Raw genomic sequence first — 16,568 nt, 5'->3', positions numbered from 1 at the left:
AAGCATGTGTGGAAGAAATCTCTTTCTTATAAATTTCCAAGTTGTTAGGGTTGAACTAGTGGAATTTCCCAAACTTGGACTGCAAAACTTTTGGGTTCATTTGTGGAGTGTGAATAAATTTTCTTTACTTAAATTTGTTATTATTTTAATATTTTTTCCTAACATGAACTCTAAAATTTTCATTTTGTGGTGATCTATTTGCCATTTTGGTTTACGGAATTAAGGGAGACCGAAAACTCAAAGTTTTGATTGAAGAAAAAAGAGTACATCTAACATGGAAATGCACAATGCACAAATATAAAGAGAGATAATTCCAAAGAGTCCCTGTAATTTTTAGGGATTGTAAGCTCTTTTTATTTTTTATATATCAGGTTTCCCAATCATCGAGAAAAGGGGGAGGCGGGGGATTTTTAACTGAGTGTTGACTCCCAATCCATAAGTCATTTCTTAGGGTAATATAGCCCGTTACGCATGATAAATCACTTTACAATCATCTTTGATCGTTAGGTCAGGTTTTTGTAAGTGGGCAAAATAATGGCTCGCTTCACTTGGGTAAATATCCCACCGCAGGTTCACTTAAGAATTTAATGAGTGTTTGTCATTCTCTTTAAAAGGTTTGCATCCATAGGTGATTTACATCTTTAACACGTTTCAAGCATGGATATCCATTTTTAAAGCATGTGTGGAAGAAATCTCTTTCTTATAAAATTCCAAGCTGTTTGGTTTGAACTAGTGGAATTTCCCAAATTTGGACTGCAAAAATTTTGGGTTCATTTGACGTGTGTGAATAAATTTTCTTTACTTACATTTGTTATTTTTTTAAATTTTTTCCAAACTTAAACTCTAAAATTTTCATTTTGTGGTGATTTATGTTCCTTTTTGGTTTACGGATGAAGGGAGACCGAAAACTCAAAGTTTTGATTTAAGAAAAAGAGAACTTCTAAAAAGGAAATACACAATGCACAAATGTAGAGAGAGATAATTTCAAAGAGTGTCTGTAATTTTTAGGGATTGTAAGCTCCTTTTAGTTTTTGCAATAGTCGAGAAAAGGGGGAGGCGGGGGATTTTTAACTGAGTGTTGACTCCCAATCCATAAGTCATTTCTTAGGGTAATATAGACCGTTACGCATGATAAATCACTTTACAATCATCTATGATCGTTAGGTCAGATTTTTGTAATTGGGCAAAATAATGGCTCGTTTGACTCAGGTAAATATCCCACCGCACGTTCACTTGAGAATTTATTGAGCGTTTGTCATTTTCTTTAAAAGGTTTGGATCGATAGGTGATTTGCATCTTTAACACGTTTCAAACATCCATATGCAATTTTAAAGCTAGTGTGGAAGAAATCTCTTTCTTATAAAATTCCAAGTTGTTAGGGTTGAACTAGTGGAATTTCCCAAACTTGGAAAGCAAAACTTTTGTGGTGTTTCAGTAAATTTTCCTTACTTGCATTTGTTATTGGTTTAAATTTTTTCCAAGCATAAACTCTAAAATTTTCATTTTTTGGTGATCTATTTGCCTTTTTGGTTTACGAGAAGAAGGGAGACCGAAAACTCAAAGTTTTAGTTAAAAAAAAGAGCACTTCTAAAATAAAAATGCACAATGCACAAATGTAGAGAGGGATAATTCCAAAGAGTGTCTGTAAATTTTTGGGATTGTAAGCTCATTTTCGTGTTTATATATCAGGTTATGCAGACGTGAGAAGAAGGGGGAGGCGGGGGATTTTTAACTGAGTGTTGACTCCCAATCCATAAGTCAATTCTTAGGGTAATATCATTACGCATGATAAATCACATTTCAATCATCTATGATCGTTAGGTCAGCATTTCGTAAATGGGCAAAATAATGACTCGTTTGACTCGGGTAAATATCCCTACGCACGTTCACTTAAGTAATTAATGAGCGTTTGTCATTCTCTTTAAAAGGTTTGTATCCATAAGTGATTTGCATCTTTAACACGTTCCAAGCATGCATATCCATTTTTAAAGCATGTGTGGAAGAAATCTCTTTCTTATAAATTTCAAAGTTGTTAGGGTTGAACTAGTGGAATTTCCCAAACTTGGACAGCAAAACTTTTGGGTTCATTTGTGGAGTGTGAATAAATTTTATTTACTTGCATTTGTTATTATTTTAATTTTTTTCCAAACATAAACTATAAAATTTTCATTTTGTGGTGATCTATTTGCCTTTTTGGTTTACGGGATGAAGGGAGACTGAAAACTCAATGTTTTAATTGAAGAAAAAAGAGTCCATCTAAAATGGAAATGCACAATGCAAAAATGTAAAGAGAGATAATTCCAAAGAGTCCCTGTAATTTTTAGGGATTGTAAGCTCTTTTTATTTTTTATATATGAGGTTTTATAATTGTCGCGAAAAGGGGGAGGCGGGGGATTTTTAATTGAGTGTTGACTCCCTATCCATAAGTCATTTCTTTGGGTGATATAGCCCGTTACGCATGATAAATCACTTTACAATCATCTATAATCGTTAGGTCAGCTTTTTTTAAGTGGGCAAAATAATGTCTCGTTTGATTTAGGTAAATATCCCATAGCAGGTTCACTTGAGAATTTAAGGAGCATTTGTCAATCTCTTTAAAGGATTTGGATCCATAGGTGATTTGCATCTTTAACACGTTTCAAGCATGCATATCCATTTTTAATGCATGTGTGGAAGAAATCTCTTTCTTATAAAATTCCAAGCTGTTAGGGTTGAACTGGTGGAATTTCCCAAACTTGGACTGCAAAACTTTTGGGTTCATTTGTGGTGTGTGAATAAATTTTCTTTACTTACATTTGTAATTTTTTTAAATTTTTTCCAAACATAAACTCTAAAATTTTCATTTTGTGGTGATCTATTTGCCTTTTTGGTTTACGGGATGAAAGGAGACCAAAAACGCAAAGTTTTGATTTAAAAAAAATGAGTACATCTAAAATGGAAATGCACATTGCAAAAATAATGAGAGATATAATTCCAAGGAGTGTCTGTAGTTTTTAGGGATTATAAGCTCTTTTTAGTATTTATATATTAGGGTTTTCAATTGTCGGGAAAAGGGGGAGCCGGGGTTTTTAACTGAGTGTTGACTCCCAATCCATAAATCATTTCTAAGGATAATATAGCCCGTTACGCAAGATAAATCACTTTACAATCATCTATAATCATTAGGTCAGGTTTTTGTAAGTGGGCAAAATAATGGCTCGTTTGACTCAGGTAAATATCCCACCGCACGTTCACTTGAGAATTTTTTGAGCATTTGTCATTCTCCTTAAAAGGTTTGGATACATAGGTGATTTGCATCTTCAACACGTTTCAAGCATGCATATCAGTTTTTAAAGCATCTGTGGAAGAAATCTCTTTCTTATAAAATTCCAAGCTGTTAGGGTTGAACTAGTGGAATTTCTCAAACTTGGAAAGCAAAACTTTTGTGCTCATTTGTTGTGTTCGAATAAATTTTCTTCCCTTGCATTTGTTATTGGTTTAAATTTTTTCTATGCATAAACTCTAAAATTTTCATTTTGTGGTGATCTATTTGCCTATTTGGTATACGGGATGAAGGGAGACCGAAAACTCAAAGTTTTGATTAAAGATAAAAGAGTACATCTAAAATGGAAAGGCACATTGCACAAATGTAGAGAGAGATAATTCCAATGAGTGTCTGTAATTTTTAGGGATTGTAAGCTCTTTTTAGTTTTTATATATTAGGTTTTGCAATCGTCGGGAAAAGGGGAGGGGGGGGGGGGGGGGATTTTTAATTGAGTGTTGACTCCCAATCCATAAGTCATTTCTTTGGGTAAAATAGCCCGTTATGCATGATAAATCACTTTACAATCATCTATGATCGTTAGGTCAGGTTTTTGTAAGTAGGCAAAATAATGGCTCGTTTGACTCGGGTAAATATCCCACCACACATTCACTTGAGAATTTAATGAGCATTTGTCATTCTCTTAAAATGGTTTCGATCCCTAGGTGATTTGCATCTTTAACACATTTAATGCCTGCATATCCATTTTTAAAGCAAGTGTGGAAGAAATCTCTTTCTTTTAAAATTCCAAGCTATTAGGGTTAAACTAGTGGAATTTCTCAAACTTGGAAAGCAAAACTTTTGGGTTCATTTGTGATGTTTGAATAAATTTTCTTCATTTGCATTTGTTATTAGTTTAAATTTTTTCCATGCATAAACTCTAAAATTTTCATTTTGAGGTAATCTATTTGCCTATTTGGTTTATGGGATGAAGGGAGACCGAAAACTCAAAGTTTTGATTAAAGACAAAAAAGTACATCTAAAATGGAAATGCACAATGCACAAATGTAAAGAGAGATAATTCCAAAGAGTGTCTGTAATTTTTAGAGATTGTAAGGTCTTTTTAGTTTTTATATATCAGGTTTTGCAATCATCGGGAAAAGGGGGAGGCGGGGGATTTTTAATTCAGTGTTGACTCCCAACCCATAAGTTATTTGTTGGGGTAATATAGCCCGTTACGCATGATAAATCACTTTACAATCATCTATGATCGTTAGGTCAGGTTTTTGTAAGTGGGCAAAATAATGGCTCGTTCGACTCAGATAAATATCATATCTCACGTTCACTTGACTATTTATTGAGCAGTTGTCATTCTCTTTAAAAGGTTTGGATCCGCGGGAGATTAGCATCTTTAACACGTTTCAAGCATGCATATCCATTTTTAAAGCATGTGTGGAAGAAATCTCTTTCTTATAAAATTCCAAGCTGTGAGGGTTGATCAAGTGGAATTTCCCTAACTTGGACTGCAAAACATTTGGGTTCATTTGTCATGTGTGAATAAATTTTCTTTTCTTACATTTGTTATTGTTTTATATTTTTACCAAACATAAACTCTAAAATTTCAAGTTGTGGTGATCTATTTGCCTTTTTGGTTTACGGGATGAAGGGAAAGCGAAAACTCAAAGTTTTGATTAAAGAAAAAAGAGTGCATCTAAAATGGAAATGCACAATGGACAAAAGTAGAGAGAGATAATTCTAAAGAGTCTTTGTAATTTTTAGGCATTGTAAGCTCTTTTTAGTTTTTATTTATCTGGTTTTGCAATCGTAGAGAAAAAGGGTAGGCCGGCGATTTTTAACTGAGTGTTGATTACCACCCCATAAATCATTTCTTACGGTAATATAGCCCGTGACGCATGATAAATCACTTTACAAACAACTATTATCATTAGGTCAGCTTTTTGTAAGTGGGCAAAATAATTGCTCATTTGACTTGGGTAAATATTCCACCACACGTTCACTTGTGAATTTAAATAGTGTTTGTCATTCTCTACAAAAAGGTTTGGATCCATAGGAGATTTGCATCTTTAACACGTTTCAAGCATGCATATCCATTTTTAAAGCATGAATGGAAGAAATCTCTTTCTTATAAAATTCCAAGCTATTAGGGTTGAACTAGTGGATTTTCCCAAATTTGGACTGCAAAACTTTTGGGTTCATTTGTGGTGTGTGAATAAATTTTCTTTACTTACATTTTTTATTGTTTGAAATTTTTTCCAAATATAAACTCTAAAATTTTCTATTTGTGGTGATCTATTTGCCTTTTTGGTCTCCGGGATGAAGGGAAAGTGAAAACTCAAAGTTTTGATTAAAGAAAAACGAGTACAACTAAAATGGAAATGCACAATGTACAAATGTAGAGAGAGATAATTCCAAAGAGTCTCTGTAATTTTTAGGGATTGTAAACTCTTTTTAGTTTTTATATATCAGGTTTTGCAATCGACGGGAAAAAGGGGAGGCGGGGGATTTTTAACTGAGTGTTGACTCCCAACCCATAAGTCATTTCTTAGGGTAATATAGCCCGTTACGCATGATAAATCAATCTACAATCATCTATGATCGTTAGGTCAACTTTTTTTAAGTGGGCAAAATAATGTCTTGTTTGACTCTGGTAAATATCCCACCGCACGTTCACTTGAGAAATTAAAGAGTGTTTGTCATTCTCTTTAAAAGGATTGGATCCATAGGTGATTTGCATCTTTAACACGTTTCAAGCATGCATATCCATTTTTAAAACATGTGTGGAGGAAATCTCTTTCTAATAAAATTCCAAGCTTTTAGGGTTGAACTAGTGGAATTTCCCAAACTTGGACTGCAAAACTTTTTTGTTCATTTGTTGTGTTTGAATAAATTTTCTTTACTTGCATTTGTTATTAGCTTAAATTTTTTTTATGCATAAACTCTAAAACTTTCATTTTGAGGTGATCTATTTGCCTTTTTCATTTACGGGGATTGAGGGAGACCGAAAACTCAAACTTTTGATTTAAGAAAAAAGAGAACTTCTAAAATGAAAATGTACAATGCACAAATGCAGAGAGAGATATTTCCAAAGAGTGTCTTTAATTTTTAAGATTTTTTATCTCTTTTTAGTTTTTGTATATCAAGTTTTGCAATCATTGGGAAAAGGGGGAGGCGGGGGATTTTTAACTGTGTGTTGACTCCCAATCCATAAGTCATTTCTTAGGGTAATATAGCCCGTTACGCATGATCAATCAGTTTACAATCATCTATGATCGTCAGGTCAGCTTTTTGTAAGAGGGCAAAATAATGGCTCGTTTGACTCAGGTAAATATCCCACCGCATGTTCACTTGAGAATTTAATGAGCGTTTTTCATTCTCTTTAAAAGGTTTGGATCCATAGTTTATTTTCATTTTTAGCACGTTTCAAGCATTCATAGCCATTTTTAGAGCATGTGTGGGAGAAATCTCTTTCTTATAAAATTCCATGCAGTTAGGGTTGAACTAGAGGAATTTCACAAACTTGGACTTCAAAACTTTTGGGTTCATTTGTGGTGTGTGAATAATTTTTTTCCAAACATAAACTCTAAAATTTTTATTCTGTGGTGGTCTATTTGCCTTTTTGGTTTATGGGATGAAGGGAGAACAAAAACTCAATGTTTTGATTAAAGAAAAAATAGTACATCTAAAATGGAAATGCACAATGCACAAATGTAGAGAGAGATAATTCCAAGGAGTGTCTGTAATTTTTATGAAATGTAAGCTCTTTTTAGTTTTTATTTATCAGGTTTGCAATCATCGGGAAAAAGGGGAGGCGGGGGATTTTTAATTGAATGTTGACTCCCAACCTATTAGTCATTTCTTAGGGTAATATATCCCGTTACGCATGATAAATCACTTTGCAAACAACTATTATCGTTAGGTCAGCTTTTTGTAAGTGGGCAAAATAATGGCTCGTTTGACTCGGGTAAATATCCCACCGCACGTTCACTTGTGAATTTAACTAGCGTTTGTCATTCTCTTCCAAAGGTTTGGATCCATAGGAGATTTGCATCTTTAACACGTTTCAAGAAAGCATATCCATTTTTAAACCATGTATGGAAGAAATCTTTTTCTTATAAAATTCCAACCTGTTAGGGTTGAACTAGTGGATTTTCCCAAACTTGGACTGAAAAATTTTTGTGTTCATTTGTGGTGTTAGAATAAATTTTCTTTATTTTCATTTGTGAGTGGTTTAAATTTTTTCCATGCATAAACTCTAAAATTTTCATTTTGAGGTGATGTATTTGCCTTTTTGGTTTACAGGATGAAGGGAGACCAAAAGTTCAAAGTTTTAATTTAAGAAAAAGGAGAACTTCTAAAATGGAAATGAACAATGCACAAATGTAGAGAGAGATAATTCCAAAGAGTGTCTGTAATTTTTAGGGATTGTAATCTATTTTTAGTTTTTATATATCAGGTTTTGCAATCGTCAGGAAAAAGGGAGGCGGGGGATTTTTAACTGAGTGTTGACTCCCAATCCATAAGTCATTTCTTACGGTAATATAGTCCGTTACGCATGATATATCATGAGACAATCATCTATGATCGTTAGGTCAGCTTTTTGTAAGTGAGCAAAATAATGGCTCGTTTGACTCAGGTAAATATCCCACCGCATGTTCACTTGAGAATTTAATGAGTGTTTGTCATTCTCTTTAAAAGGTTTGGATCCATTGGTGATTTGCATCTTTAACACGTTTCAAGCATGCATATCCATTTTTAAAGCATGTGTGGAAGAAATCACTTTCTTACAAAATTCCAAGCTGTTAAGGTTGAACTAGTGGAATTTCCCAAACTTGGACTGCAAAAATTTTCGGTTCATTTGTGGTGTGTGAATAAATTTTCTTTACTTACATTTGTTATTGTTTTAAATTTTTTCCAAACATAAACTCTAAAATTTTCATTTTGTGGTGATCTATTTGCCTTTTTGGTCTACGGGATGAAGGGAAAGCGAAAACTCAAAGTTTTCATTAAATAAAAAAGAGTACATCTAAAAAGGAAATGCACAACGCACAAATGTAGAGAGAGATAATTCGAAAGAGTCTCTATAATTCTTAGAGATTGTAAGCTCTTTTTAGTTTTTATTTATCAGGTTTTGCAATCGTCGAGAAAAAGGGGAGGCGAGGGATTATAAACTGAGTGTTGACTCGCAACCCATAAGTCATTTCCTAGGGTAATATAGCCCGTTACGCATGATAAATCACTTTACAATCAACTTTGATCGTTAGGTCAGCTTTTTGTAAGTGGACATAATAATGGCTCGTTTGCATCTTTAACACGTTTCAAGCATGTATATCCATTTTTAAAGCATGTGTGGAAGAAATATCTTTCTTATAAAATTCCAAGCTGTTAGGGTTGAACTGATGGAATCTCCCATACTTGGACAACAAAACTTTTGGCTTCATTTGTGGTGTTTGAATAAATTTTCTTTACTTACATTTGTTATTGTTTTAAATTTTATCCAAACATAAACTCTAAAATTTTCATTTTGTGGTGATCTATTTGCATTTTTTGTTTACGTGATGAAGAGTGACCGAAAACTCAAAGTTTTTATTTAAGAAAAATGAGTACATCTAAAATGCAAATGCACAATGCACAAATGTAGAGAGAGATAATTCCTAGGAGTGTCTGTAATTTTTAGGGATTGTAAGCTCTTTTTAGTTTTTATATACCGGCGTTTTCAATTGTCGGGAAAAGGGGGAGGCGGGGGATTTTTAACAGCGTGTTGACTCCCAATCCATAAATTATTTCTTAGGGTAATATAGCCCGTTACGCATGATAAATCACTTTGCAACCATCTATGATCGTTAGGTCAGCTTTTTGTAACTGGGCAAAATAATGGCTTGTTTGACTCGGGTAAATATCCCACTGCACGTTCACTTAAGAATTTAATGTGCGTTTGTCATTCACCTTATAAGATTTTGATCCATAGGTGATTTGCATCTTTAACACGTTTGAAGCATGCATATACATTTTTAAAGCATGTGTGGAAGAAATCTCTTTCTTATAAAATTCCATGCTGTTAGGGATGAACTAGTGGAATTTCCCAAACTTGGACTGCAAAACTTTTGGGTTCATTTGTGGTGTGTGAATAAATTTTCATTACATTCATTTGGTATTGTTTTAAATTTTTTCCAAACATAAACTCTAAAATTTTCATTTCGTGGTGACCTATTGCCTTTTTGGTTTACGGGATGAAGGGAGACCGAAAACTCAAAGTTTTGATTTAAGAAAAAAGAGAACTTCTAAAATAGAAATGCACAATGCACAAATGTAGAGAGAGATAATTCCAAAGAGTGTCTGTAATTTTTAGGGATTGTAAGCTCTTTTTAGTTTTTATTTATCAAGTTTTGCAATCGGCGGGAAAAGGGGGAGGCAGGGGATTTTTAACTGAGTGTTGACTCCCAGTCCATAAGTCATTTCTTAGGGTAATATAGCCTGTTACGCATGAAAAATCACTTTACAATTATGTATGATCATTAGGTCAGCTTTTTGTAAGTGGGCAAAATAATGGCTCGTTTGACTCAGGTAAATATCCTACCGCACGTTCATTTGAGAATTTAATGAGTGTTTGTCATTCTCTTTAAAAGGTTTGGATCCATAGGTGATTTGCATCTTTAACACGTTTGAAGCATGCATATACATTTTTAAAGCATGTGTGGAAAAAATCTCTTTCGTATAAAATTGCAAGTTGTTAGGGTTGAACTAGTGGAATTTCCCAAACTTGGACTAGAAAAACTTTTGGGTTCATTTGTGATGTGTGAATAAATTTTCTTTACTTACATTTGTTATTGTATTAAATTTTTTCCAAACATAAACTCTAAAATTTTATTTTGTGGTGATCTATTTGCCTTTTTGGTTTAGGGGATGAAGGGAGACAGAAAACTCAAAGTTTTGATTTAAGAAAAAAGAGTACATCTAAAATGGAGATGCACAATGCACAAATGTATCGAGAGATACTTCCAAAGAGTGACTTTTTTTTTTTTTTTGGATTGTAAGCTCTTTTTAGTTTTTATATATCAGGTTTTGCAATCGTCGGGAAAAGGGGGTGGCGGGGGATTTTTAACTGAGTGTTGACTCCCAATCCATAAGTCATTTCTTAGGGTATTATAGCCCGTTACACATGATAAATCACTTTACAATCATCTATGATCGTTATGTCAGCTTTTGTTAGTGGGCAAAATAATGGCTCGTTTGACTCGGGTAAATATCCCACTGAATGTTCACTTGAGAATTTAATGAGCGTTTGTCATTCTCTTTAAAAGGTTTGTATCCATAGGTAATTTGCATCTTTAACACGTTTCAAGCATGCATATCCATTTTTAAAGCGTGTGTGGAAGAAATCTCGTTCTTATAAAATTCCAAGCTGTTAGGGTTGAACTGGTGGAATTTCCCAAACTTGGACTGCAAAACTTTCGGGTTCATTTGTGGTGTGTGAATAAATTTTATTTAATTACATTTGTTATTTTTTAAAAAAAATTTCAAACATAAACTCTAAAATTTTCATTTTGTGGTGATCTATTTGCATTTTTTGTTTACGGGATGAAGGTAGACCGAAAACTCAAAGTTTTTATTTAAGAAAAAAGAATACATCTAAAACTGAAATGCACAACGCACAAATGTACAGAGAGATAATTCCAAGGAGTGTCTATAATTTTTAGGGATTGTAAGCTCTTTTTAGTTTTTATATATCAGGTTTTGCAGTCGTCAGGAAAAAAAGGAGGCGAGGGTTTTTAATTGAGTGTACACTCCCAATCCGTAAGTCAATTCTTAAGGTAATATAGCACGTTACGCATGGTGAATCACTTTCCAATCATCTATGATCGTTAGGTCGGCTTTTTGTTAGTGGGAAAAATAATGGCTCGTTTGACTCGGGTAAATATCCCACCACACGTTCACTTGAGAATTTAATGAACGTTTGTCATTCTCTTTAAAAGATTTGGATACATAGGTGATTTGCATCTTTAACACGTTTCAGGCATGCATATCCATTTTTAAAGCATATGTGGAAGATATCTCTTTCTTAAAAAATTCCAAGTTGTTAGGGTTGAACTAGTGGAATTTCCCAAACTTGGACTGCAAAAATTTTGGGTTCATTTGTGGTGTGTGAATAAATTTTATTTACTTACATTTATTATTATTTTAAATTTTTTCCTAACATACACTCTAAAATTTTCATTTTGTGGTGATCTATTTGCCTTTTTGGTTTACGGGAATAAGGGAAAGCGAAAACTCAAAGTTTTGATTAAAGAAAAAAGAGTACGTCTAATATGCAAAAGTAAAATGCACAAATGTAGAGAGAGATAATTCCAAAGATTCTCTGTAATTTTTAGTGATTGTAAGCTCTTTTTAGTTTTTATATATCAGGTTTTGCAATCATCGGGAAAAAGTGGAGGCGGGGGATTTTTAACTGAGTGTTGACTCCCAATCCATAAATAATTTCTTAGGGTAATATCACCCGTTACGCATGATAAATCACTTTAGAATCATATATGATCGTTAGGTCAGCTTTTTTTAAGTGGGCAAAATAATGGCTCGTTCGACTCGGGTAAATATCCCACCGCACGTTCACTTGAGAATTTAATCAGCGTTTGTCATTCTCTTTAAAAGATTTGGATCCATAGGTTATTTGCATCATTAACACATTTCAAGCATGAATATCCATTTTTAAAGCATGTGTGGAAGAAATCTCTTTCTTATAAAATTCCAAGCTGTAAGGGTTGAACTAGTGGAATTTCCCAAACTTGGACTGCAAAACATTTGGGTTCATTTGTGGTGTGTGAATAAATTTTATTTACTTACATTTGTTATTGTTTGAAATTTTTTCCAAACATAAACTCTAAAATTTTCATTTTGTGGTGATCTATTTGCATTTTTGGTTTAAGGGATGAAGGGAGACCGAAAACTCAATGTTTTTATTTAAGAAAAATGAGTACATTTAAAATGGAAATTCATAATGCACAAATGTAGAGAGAGATAATTCCAAGGAGTGTCTTTAATTTTAAGGCATTGTAAGCTCTTTTTAGTTTTTATATATCAGGGTTTTCAATTGTCGGGAAAAGGGGGAGGCGGGGGATTTTTAACTGAGTGTTGACTCCCAATCCATAAATCATTTCCTAGGGTAATATAGCCCTTACGCATGACAAATCACTTTATAATCATCTATGATCGTTAGGTCAGCTTTTTGTAAGTGCGCAAAATAATCGCTCGTTTGACTCGGGTAAATATCCCACGGCTTGTTCACTTGAGAATTTAATGAGCGTTTGTCATTCTCTTTAAAGCATTTTGATCCATAGGTGATTTGCATCTTTAACACGTTTCAAGCATGCATATTCATTTTTAAAGCATGTGTGGAAGAAATCTCTTTCTTATAAAATTCCATGCTGTTTGGGTTGAACTAGTGGAATTTCCCGAACTTGACCTGCAAAACTTTTGGGTTCATTTGTGGTGTGTGAATAAATTTTCTTTACTTACTTTTGTCATTTTTTGAAATTTTTTCCAAACATAAACTCTAAAATTTTCATTTTGTGGTGATCTATTTGCCTTTTTGGTTTACGGGAAGAAGGAAAAGTGAAAACTCAAAGTTTTGATTAGAGAAAAAAGAGTACATCTAAAAACGAAATGCACAATGCACAAATGAAGAGAGAGATAATTCCAAAGAGTCTCTGTAATTTTTAGGGATTGTAAGTTCTTTTTAGTTTTTATACATCAGGTTTTGAAATCGTCGGGAAAAAGGGGAGACAGGGGATTTTTAACTGAGTGTTGACTCCCAATCCATAAGTCATTTCTTAGGGTAATATAACCCGTTACGCATGATAAATCAGTGTACAATCATCTATGATCATGAGGTCAGCTTTTTGTATGTGGGCAAAATAATGGCTCGTTTGACTGAGGTAAATATCCCACCGTACGTTCACTTCAGAATTTAAAGATCGTTTGTCATTCTTCTTAAAAGATTTGGATCCAGAGGTTATTTGCATCATTAATACATTTAAAGCATTCATATCCATTTTTAAAGCATGTGTGGAAGAAATATCTTTCTTATAAAATTCCAAGCTGTTAGGGTTGAACTAGTGGAATTTCCCAAACTTTAACTACAAAATTTTTGGGTTCATTTGTGGTGTGTGAATAAATTATCTTGTCTTACTTTTGTTATTGTTTTAAATATTTCCAAACATAAACTCTAAAATTTTCATTTTGTGGTGATCTATTTGCTTTTTTGGTTTACGAGATGAAGGGAGACCGAAAACTCAAAGTTTTTATTTAAGAAAAATGACTACATCTAAATTGGAAATGCACAATGCAAAAATGTAGAGAGAGATAATTCCACCGAGTGTCGCTAAATTTTAGGGATTGTAAGATCTTTTTAGTTTTTATATATCAGGTTTTGCAATCGTCGGGAAAAAGGGGAGGAAGGGGATTTTTAACTGAGTGTTGACTCCCAATCAATAAGTCATTTCTTAGTGTAATATAACCCGTTACGCATGATAAATCACAGTACAATCATCTATGATCGTTAGGTCAGATTTTTGTAAGTGGGCAAAATAATGGCTCGTTTGATTCAGGTAAATATCCCACCCCACGTTCACTTTAGAATTTAAAGAGCGTTTGTCATTCTCCTTAAAAGATTTGGATCCAGAGGTTATTTGCATCATTAATACGTTTAAAGCATTCATATCCATTTTTAAAGCATGTGTGGAAGAAATCTCTTTCTTATAAAATTCCAAGTTGTTAAGGTTGAACTAGTGGAATTTCCGAAACTTTAACTACAAAACTTTTGGGTTCATTTGTGGTGTGTGAATAAATTTTCTTTACTTACTTTTGTTATTGTTTTAAATTTTTTCCAAACATAAACTCTAAAATTTTCATTTTGTGGTGATCTATTTGCATTTTTGGTTTACGGGATGTAGGGAGACCGAAAACTCAAAGTTTTTATTTAAGAAAAATGAGTACATCTAAAATGGAAATGCACAATGCACAAATGTAGTGAGAGATAATTCCAAAGAGTCTCTATAATTTTTAGGGATTCGAAGCTATATTTAGTTTTTATATATCAGGTTTTGCAATCGTCGGGAAAAAGGGGAGGCAGGGGATTTTTAACTGAGTGTTGACTCCCAATCCATAAGTCATTTCTTAGGGTAATATAGCCCGTTTTGCATGATAAATCACTTTACAATCATCTATTATTGTTAGGTCAGCTTTTTGTAAGTGGGCAAAATAATGGATCGTTTGACTCGGGTAAATATCCCACCGCACGTTCACAAGAGAATTTAAAGAGCATTTTTCATTGTCTTCAAAAGGTTTGGATCCATAGGTGATTTGCATCTTTAACACATTTAATGCATCCTTATTCATTTTTAAAGCATGTGTGGAAGAAATCTCTTTCTTATAAAATTCCAAGCTGTAAGGGTTGAACTAGTAGAATTTCCCAAACTTTAACTGCAAAAGTTTTGGGTTCATTTGTGGTGTGTGAATAAATTTTCTTTACTTATATTTGTTATTGTTTGAAATTTTTTCCAAACATAAGCTTTAAAATTTTCTTTTTGTGGTGATCTTTTTGGCTTTTTGGTTTATTGGATGAAGGGAAAGCGAAAACTCAAAGTTTTGATTAAAGAAAAAAGAGTACATCTAAAATGGAAATGCACATTGCACAAATGTAGAGAGAGATAATTCCGAAGAGAGTCTGTAATTTTTAAGGATTGTAAGCTCTTTTTAGTTTTAATATATCTGGTTTTGCAATCGTCGAGAAAAGGGGGACGCGGGGATTTTTAACTGAGTGTTGACGCCCAATCCGTAAGTCATTTCTTAAGGTAATATAGCCCGTTACGCATGATAAATCACTTCACAATCATATATGATCGTAGGTCAGCTTTTTGTTAGTGGGAAAAATAATGGCTCGTTTGACTAGGGTAAATATCCCACCACACATTCACTTGAGAATTTAATGAGCATTTGTCATTCTCTTTAAAAGATTTGGATCCGTAGGTGATTTGCATTTTTAACACGTTTCAAGCATGCATATCCATTTTTAAAGCATGTGTGGAAGAAATCTCTTTCTTATAATATTCCAAGCTGTTAGGGTGGAACTAGTGGAATTTCCCAAACTTCGACTGCAAAACTTTTGGGTTCATTTGTGGGGTGTGAATAAATTTTTAGTACTTTCATTTTTTATTTTTTAAAAATTTTTCCAAACATAAACTCTAAAATTTTCATTTTGTGGTGATCTATTAGCCTTTTTGGCTTATGGAAAGAAGGGAAAGAGAAAACTCAAAGTTCTGATTAAAGAAAAAAGAGTACGTCTAATATGGAAATGCAAAATGCACAAATTTAGAGAGAAATAATTCCAAAGAGTGTGTGTAATTTTTAGTGATTGTAAGCTCTTTTCAGTTTTTATATATCTGGTTTTGCAATCGTCGGGAAAAAGGGGAGGCGGGGGATTTTTAACTGAGTGTTGACTCCCAATCCATAGTCATTTCTTAGGGTAATATACCCCGTCACGCATGATAAAGCACTTTACAATCAACTACGATCGTTAGGTTAGCTTTTTCTAAGTGGGCAAAATAAAGGCTCGTTAGACTCAGGTAAATATCCCACCGCACGTGTACTTGAGAATTTAATGAGCGTTTGTCATTCTCTTCAAAAGGTTTGGATCCATAGATGATTTGCATCATTAACACGTTTCATGCATGCATATCGATTTTTAAGGCATGTGTGGAAGAAATCTCTTTCTTATGAAATTCCAAGCTGTTATGGTTGAACTAGTGGAATTTTCCAAACGTGGACTACAAAACTTTTGGGTTCATTTGTCGTGTGTGAATAAATTTTCTTTACTTACATTTGTTATTGTTTGAAATTTTTTCCAAACATAAACTCTAAAATTTTCATTTTTTGGTGATCTATTTGCCTTTTTCGTTTACTGGATGAAGGGAAAGCGAAAACTCAAAGTTTTGATTAAAGAAAAAAGAGTACATCTAAAATGGAAATGCACAATGCACAAATGTAGAGAGAGATAATTCCAAAGATGCTCGGCAATTTTTAGGGATTGTAAGCACTTTTTAGATTTTATATATCAGGTTTTACAATCGTCAAGAAAAAGGGGAGGCAGGGGAGTTTTAACTGAGTGTTGACTCCCAATCCATAAGTCATTTCTTAGGGTAATATAACCCGTTACGCATGATAAATCATTGTACAATCATCTATGATAGTTAGGTCAGCTTTTTGTAAGTGGGCAAAATAATGGCTCGTTTGACTCAGGTAAATATCCCACCGCACG

Source organism: Aristolochia californica, unplaced genomic scaffold (assembly GCF_029961685.1).
Source record: "Aristolochia californica isolate CCGP_79_NKW_82.1479 unplaced genomic scaffold, dmAriCali1.0.hap1 SCAF_5, whole genome shotgun sequence".
Lineage (NCBI taxonomy): Eukaryota > Viridiplantae > Streptophyta > Magnoliopsida > Piperales > Aristolochiaceae > Aristolochia > Aristolochia californica.
This window is presented reverse-complemented; position numbering follows the sequence as displayed.